Source organism: Anomaloglossus baeobatrachus, chromosome 4 (genome assembly GCF_048569485.1).
Source record: "Anomaloglossus baeobatrachus isolate aAnoBae1 chromosome 4, aAnoBae1.hap1, whole genome shotgun sequence".
Classification (NCBI taxonomy): Eukaryota; Metazoa; Chordata; class Amphibia; order Anura; family Aromobatidae; genus Anomaloglossus; species Anomaloglossus baeobatrachus.
This window is the reverse complement of record NC_134356.1, coordinates 194,112,445-194,120,722: the sequence shown is the minus strand read 5'-3', so window position 1 is coordinate 194,120,722 and position 8,278 is coordinate 194,112,445.

Below are 8,278 nucleotides of genomic sequence, written 5' to 3'. Positions count from 1 at the left end.
TAGTCAGGACTGCAAGTATGCGATTTGCCTACGTCCGGCCACATTCAAATTAGACATGAGCAGCCTCACTCAATATAAGTGATTTATGATTATACTTGTGGTTACGTGCCCTCAAGCTCTCACTTCTGGCATCGGAGAGCCCTGACCGTGTGCAGTGTGCACACTGAGGATTCAGAAGTCTGTAGTCACAGACACTTTCATTACAAACTTGAACAACCCCTTTAACCCCTTCATGACCGGCCGAATTTTCGCTTTCCGTTTTTTTTTCTCGCCATTCTTCTTCCGAGAGACGTAACTTTTTTATTTTTCAGTCAATATGGTCATGTTAGGCTGCTTTCACACCTCCGGTTTCTGCAATGCGGCGCACTCCGGCACTTTGCAGGAAAATCGCAACCGTTTTTTTTTTTGCTGCCGGTTGCGTTTTTTCTGCATAGACTTTAATTAGTGCCGCATTGTGCCGCATGGCCTTGCGTTCCGTCCGGTTTTTGCCGCATGCGGCAGATTTAGCCGATGTGGCGGCCGGATGGAACGTTGCCTGGCACGTTTTTTCGTGCGGCAAAAAAACCCGCATCGCGCCGCATTCAGCCGATGCGGCGCATTTTTCAATGCATGCCTATGGCTGGCGGATTCGGCGCGATGCGGCAATAACCGCATCCGGCCGCCGCATGCGGTTTTTGCCACTGCGCATGCTCAGTAGCATGCCGCAAGCGGCAAAAACCGGACTGGCGCAAAGGAAAAACGTATGCAAAGGATGCGATGTGTTCACCGCATCCGTTGCATAGCTTGCACAGCCGGATTGAGCCGCAGAGCTCAAGCCGGATGTGTGAAAGCAGCCTTAGGGCTCATTTTTTGCGGAACGAGCTGTACTTTTAAATCAAACTATACAGTTTACCATATAGTGTACTGGAAAATGACAAAAAAATTCCAAATGCAGAAAAATTGCAAAAAATGTGTGATAGCACTATTGTTTTTGAGATATGTTATTCACTGTGTTCACTATATGGTACAAATGATGTGTGGGTGTGATGCCTTAGGTCAGTGCGAGTTTGTAGACACATGTATAGGTTTACTTTTATAAAAAAAAAAATCGGAAGTTTGTCCAAAAAAAGTGGCGCACCTTTTACGCCATATTCCGTGACCTGTAGCGTTCTCATTTTTATGGATCTATGGCTCAGTGATGGCTTATTTTTTGCATCTCGAGCTGACGTTTTTAACAGTGCCATTTTGTGCAGATGCTACGTTTTGATCGTCGGGTATTGCATTTTGTGCTAAAGTTGTGTCGACAAAAAAACCCCGTAATTTTGGCGTTTGGAATTTTTTTGCCGCTACGCCATTTACCAATCAGATTAATTGATTTTATAGTTTGATAGATCAGGCGTTTCTGAACGCGGCGATACCAAATGTTGTATATTTTTTTTTTTTTACTCTTAGATTTTTGTTTTTTTTTAATTTTTTAAAACTTTTTTTAACTTTTTTTTAATTTTACTAGTCCCCTTAGGGGGCTATATGGATCAACAATCCGATCGCTCTGACCTATCTGCTGATCACTGCTATACAGCTGTAAAGAGCAGATATGCTCACTTTCTGCTTCACTCGGCTCCGGGCCAATTCATGTGTGGTACAGGAGTCATCACATGACCCTGTGCTACCATGACAACCACCGGAAGTCACGTGATCACGTCACATGACTTCCGGTATCGGGCGGTAAGTAAATGTTTACCGCCGATGCCGTTATAATGGCGCTGTCACATATTAACAGCGCCATTTAAGGGGTTAAACGGCACGAGCAGATGAGTCTGCTCGTGCCTAGCATGCACACATATCAGCTGCCTGCTATGACCGCTTGGACGTAATATTACTGCCCGTGGTCGTTAAGGCCATTACTAACATAAATACTAATGTAGAAACCCTTGTGGTCATGTAATTTTACAAATTATGGATTGTTACATGTGTACAGGATCAGAACCAGTAAGGCCCGTTTCACATGTCAGTGAAAAACACTGACGTTTTTCACTGGCGTGTAAAACACGCACATGTCCCTCCATGTGCCGTGTCTAAGTGCAATCCGGGCTCCGTTCTCCATGGCCTGTGATTACACTTAGAGATTAACTCACCTGTGCGCGCTCCCGCTCTCCATGGTGCTGATCGCTCCCGCGGTGCAGCATCCGGCCGGCGCTGACCCCCGCAGCAGCTGCTTCCGGGTCGGCTGTGTCGTGCATCATGAATATGCGCGACAGTAATGAGCCGGCTCAGAAGCAGAAAGCTGCACGGGCTGCACAGGACATCGCTGGAGCCGGTTGAGTAAAAATGATTTTTATTTTAAAAGCACGTTTTTTTCTGGCACGTGTTTCACGGACCACACCACTGCGTGGTCCGTGGGACATCAGTGATGCCAGAAAAAAATGGACATGTCTCCGTGCGGCAATCACGGACACGCGGGTACGCCGCACGGAGACACGTGCAGTGAAAAATCACTGATGTGTGAGCAGACCCATTCATTATAATGGGTCTGCGTATGTCAGTGATTCTGGTACGTTTAAAAAAAAGCACAAACGTACCAGAATCACTGACGTGTGAAACAGGCCTAGGTATATAAATTCATCACCAGAACCACCAGCAGTACCGAAATAAATCACTAGCACCCTCATCAGTAAAGGAATATATCACCAGAACCACCAAAACATGACTACAGCACCAAGTTTACTACAGCAATATATTGTAATGTCATATCCCCATATACATTTGTATCACATGAATTAACAACTCCCAGTATGTCCTTAACAATTGTAAGACATGCTGGGAGTTGCTAACAGTATTTATCAGACTTTGGACCATACAGGAACCACAGTACTGATGAGAAGCATTGAGTATCACAAATAAACATTTACATCCAGGTACTTTGTAGGTGACATCTTCTCTGATCGAAGTCATCTTATTCTTTCTTCTCCATCTTGTCCAGACGTCATGATGACTTTTCACTTCCACAGCTCATCTCTGCAGATCTCCCGGGTCTTCTGCAGCACATCTCGACATTTTGCCCTTAAAAATAGCAGAATGGTTATAATGCTCTTAAATAAAAATATATGACCTATGCTGTGCTCCTGAATAAATAATTGCTCATCACTGTGCTCCCTGCACAAAATGACCCACGCAATGTCCCTCTTATGGTACATGGCCTCTTCTTTCAGTACTGGGCCCCCTCTTCACACTGTCCTCTACATTGTGTCCCCACTATACTTCCAAATGTGAAACTGTGCCCCCGCCTCCCACTCCTCCTACTAAGCTGTACCCTCACAATTTCCCCCATGCTGTCCCATCTCAATACTGCCCTCACCAAAATTACTATACCTCCCCTCAGTCTCACTTTTCACCTTCTCAGCATACTGTGCCTTCCATACTCTGCCCTCACACTGGCCACCATGCTGCTCCTTCTCTATACTGCACCTCAGTCTCACATTCCCCCTCCTCAGCATACTGTGCCCTCACACTGGCCACCATGCTGCCCCTTCTCTATACTGCCTACCTCCTTCACTATCCAGTCACTATACTGTACCTCAGTCTTACTTTCCCCTTTCTCAGCATACTGTGCCCTCCATACTGTGCCCTTGTGGCGCCCCTGAGGCTTCAGTCGCCACAGAGTATTGCACCTGATTTAAGGTGTAATGCTGCACCCGGATCCTGATGAGGTCGGTACCGGTTTCACCACTTACACACCAAATTACGCAACTGTGATGGTGGGATATTGTGGGTCATGTACCATTTTGTGTGGGTTCATGTTTTGGGCATGGTGGTCTGTCTATTCGATGTGCTGTTTATCCTGTATGCAGGGTTATAACTCCTTGAAGCGCTTCTGTCCCTAGGTGTGGGGGAAGGGGCCTGGGATCCACCTAAACTCTCTGCTTACCTGAAGAATTGGGCAGTCTGATTGAAAACTTGAAGAGAGAAGGATTAGTCCTCTGGGAGAAGCTTAGGCTTCTCAGAGAGACCTGGACATTTATGGCTTACTGGACTATATTTGTGTTTCTGGACTAATTTTACCTCTGTTTTGTGGATTATGTTATGGACCGTTTGATTTTCTTGGAATAAATATTCTTTGAATGGTTCACTCATCTCTTGCTCTGTTGATTGTGTGATATGGGAGAAGGAACCCATGACAACTGCTGGCAGCAGTGGGATCAACAGAGCACAGCCCAATGGAGATCTACCCACAGAGTGAGTACAGAAACTGGACTGCATCCAGTCTACAGGAGAGAGCAAGAGATCTGGGCCTGAACTATAAGGGGCTGAGTAAAGAAGCCTTAATTGATCTACTGGTGGGTGCGAGCCAATCCACCTCCTCCCAGATGTCTAGTGAACAAACGCTGGAGACAATGATCCCTGCCACAAAAGTCCAGTGGTTGGTGTGGTTTGAAGAAGAGATGGCAGCTCTGGGCCCATGTGTATCTCATGAGTATAAGGAGGAGGCTGCTCGCCGAACACAGAGGAGACAAGAAGCAATGGAGTCCAACAGAGAGAGTAATGTGAGTTGGAGTGTAAACCTAGCGATCCAGAAGCCTGTACAGATCACCCGGGCGGACTTTAAACCATTTGATGAGGCTTCCGGAGATGTGGAAGGGTTATCCAAGGACTTTGAGCAGCAGTGTGCCGTGATGGAGGTGCCCCACTCTGGCTGGATGTGTTTGTTATTGGGACTCCTGAACGGAAGCTTGGCAAAGGCTTATCGCACCATTGACTCTTAGCGGAATCAGGATTATAACATAGTAAAGCAGACTATTCTTGATTACCATGCTATCACCCCACACTCACATAGGGTACAGTTCTCAGACCTCCCATGCACTACGGGGGGATCATTTAGGATGTATGCCCATAAGATGCCCCAGGCATGTCGGATATGGCTGGAAGCGGAAAATACCTTCTCTGTGGAAGACATTATGCAGGTATTTCTTATAGAACAATTCCTTTTTAAGTGTCCCTCAGAAATACAGGAATGGGTCAGAGAGCGCACACCGTGCTCCTTGGATAGAGCTGCAGCCCTGGCTGATGAGGTCCTTACTATCCGACCACAGTGGAGGAGGCTTCTCGACAATAAGCCACAGCCTGGTCCTGCGTCCCAGACCCCTCTGGTTATATCTGCCCCTCCAACCAGCCGCAGGCCAATGACAATCCTGGTTCACAATCCTGGGGCCCAACAGTTCCGACCACACCCTGTGAGAATCACAGAGAGGAGATGTTATGGGTGCAGACAACCTGGACACCTGCAATCCAGTTGTCCTGCAAGGACTTGGAGGGACACCCACGCACCTCCACCTTGTCCGGTGCATTTTGTGCATTCCATCCTGCAGGAGGAATAGGTACAACCACCTTCAGTGGAGTGTTCCCCTGACCCCTGCACCATAGATGCCCCTGTTGGAGCGTATGGCCTCCGGCCTCTGTCACCATGTTCTCCTACTGCCTACTCCAGAATGCACATTCGAAGGAGTATGACACAGACGAGATGTTATCAATGTGGGCAGCCTGGGAATTTGCAAAACACTTGCCCTGCTGGTCGATTGAGGAATGACCTTGCACCAAATAGACCTGTTCATTCTCTACAGCCAAATACAAGGGGGAAGAGTTCTCACCCCTTCAAGTTGACCTGCCTAAGGACTCAGACACTTATGGTCGGCCACTAGGGGTTTATGGGGTGAGAGCCACAGCCCCGAGTTCCTCTCACCATCAAAGTAAGCATTTACAGGAGGTTGTGCAGGATGGACAGAGAGTCATTGGATTTTGTGACTCTGGGGCATTTCTCACAATAGTTGATCCCCAGGTGGTTCAGCCAGAGGCAATACATCATGGACCAGTGATTGTTATTGAATTGGCTGGAGGACAAAGGAGGAATATCCCAAAGGCGACTGTAGATCTGGACTTTGGCTTTGGGGTCAAGTAATGTGTGGTTGGGGCGATGAGTGGCCTGACTGCAGATATTCTCCTAGGAAATGATGTGGGAGATCTACAATGCCGATTTGTGGGTGCAGGAAATACAGTTTTAGTGAAGGAGGACACAAAGGGAAGCTTGTCCTTACAACACTACCGCTGTACAAGGGACTATCCACAGCTGAGTAACATGGACTTAAGTGAGGTGGCCAGAGGTCTGTGTAGACCTCATGGCGTACTCACTTATTAAAAAGGAGGGAGAGGTTGTGATGGTGGTTTATAGGGGGTCATGTACCATTTTGTATGGGTACATATTTTGGGCGTGGTGGGCTGTCTATTCGATGTATTTGTTATCCTGTCTGCAGGCTTATAACTCCTTGAAGCGCTTCTGTCCCTAGGTGTGGGGGAGGGGGCTGGGATCCACCTAAACTCTCTGCTTACCTGAAGAATTGGGCAGTCTGTTTGAGAACTTGAAGAGAGAAGGAGTGATCCTCTGGGAGAAGCAGACCTGGACATTTATCGCTTACTGGACTATATTTATGTTTCTGGACTAATTGTACCCTCTGTTTTGTGGATTATGTAATGGACCGTTTGATTTGCTTGGAATAAATATTCTTTGGACGGTTCACTCATCTCTCGCTCTGTTGATTGTGTGATATGGGAGAAGGACCCCGTCACAACAACCAGGTTGCCCTCCCCAATGGGGACCAGGCTAGGGGAGGGTCTTAAGGTAGCCTCCAAACAGAGGGGGCACCACCCACTAGTGACAAGGACTCGGGGGTGGAGCAGCCACTTAGGGGCAGTTAGGAGCCAACACAACAGTTTTGAGGAGTTCTCCAGCAGGAGAGGAAAGGGGCAGACGTGTCTTACCGGTGCTCTGGTGGGACAGAGGAGTTGTTCTTGTGGTTGCCAAGATGCGAGCTTAAACACTTCCTCGGAAACGGCGCCACACTCAGGGTGCAGGACCCTAGGGAAGATCACACTCCAAGGTGGTTTTCCAGAATCTGACAGAACAGGGAGGTTTTAAGCTTCCCTGGCCACAAACAGCCTGAAAGCACAGTACCAGAGAGGATCCGGGGCCTTGGATTAGACCAGGTCCCATTGCGGTACCTGCAAATAGAGCAAGAGTACTACTCGAGACAGAGTGGGGTCCACAAGTATCTTTAAGCCACGGGGATCCAACACATACGGCACTAGAAGGAAGGGACTCACCGAGCACCACACCACTGACCTCTGAAGGGATTCAGGTTCGACGGAGCCCATTACAGCGGGTGACCAGTAGTATCTGGGCAAGCGGCACAGCACAAAGAGTGAGTAAAGACACCTGGAACCACAGCAATAGACTCTGTCTCTTTATTATCGGTGCCGTCACCCCACGCCTCGGAGCTCAAATGTCATCACTACTCCCCCTCATCATCCCCCCGGCGCCCGCTCCATCCACCCCAGAGAACAAAGACAGCAGTGGCGGCTAAATCCCTGGCCACATACCACAGGTGGCATCATCTTACTACTATCCCCAATATCTTCCCTCCATATTCCATATTGGAGTACACCTCGGGGCACGAAGCCGGGCAGGCCACCTCGACATCCCAGATCATCACACTAGCCCAGTGATGAGTAACGCAGGTACGAGATACCCCATGTCTGATGACCCCTGCCCACTGGGTGCTACACCCTCACACTGGCCACCATGCTGCCCCTTCTCTATACTGCCTACCTCCTTCACTATCCTGTCACTATACTGCACCTCAATCTCTCATTCCCCCTTCTCAGCATACTATGCCCTCCATACTGTGCCCTCACACTGGCCACTATGCTGCACCGTCTCTATACTGCCTATCTCCTTCATTATCCAGTCACTATACTGCACCTCAGTCTCACTTTTCCCCTTCTCAGCATACTGTGCCCTCACACTGGCCACCATGCTGCCACTTCTCTATACTGCCAACCTCCTTCACTATCCAGTCACTAAACTGCACCTCAGTCTTACATTTTTCCCTTCTCAGCATACTGTGCCCCCATACTGTGCCTTCACACTGGCCACTATGCTGCACCGTCTCTATAATGCCTATCTCCTTCATTATCCAGTCACTATACTACACCTCAGTCTCACTTTTCCCCTTCTCAGCATACTGTGTCCTCACACTGGCCACCATGCTGCCACTTCTCTATACTGCCAACCTCCTTCACTATCCAGTCACTAAACTGCACCTCAGTCTAACATTTTCCCCTTCTTAGCATACTGTGCCCTCCATACTGTGCCCTCGCACTGGCCACCATGTCACCCCCTTCTCTATTCTGCCTACATCTTACACTCTCCCGTCACCATACTGCACCTCAGTCTCACATTCCCTCTCCTCAT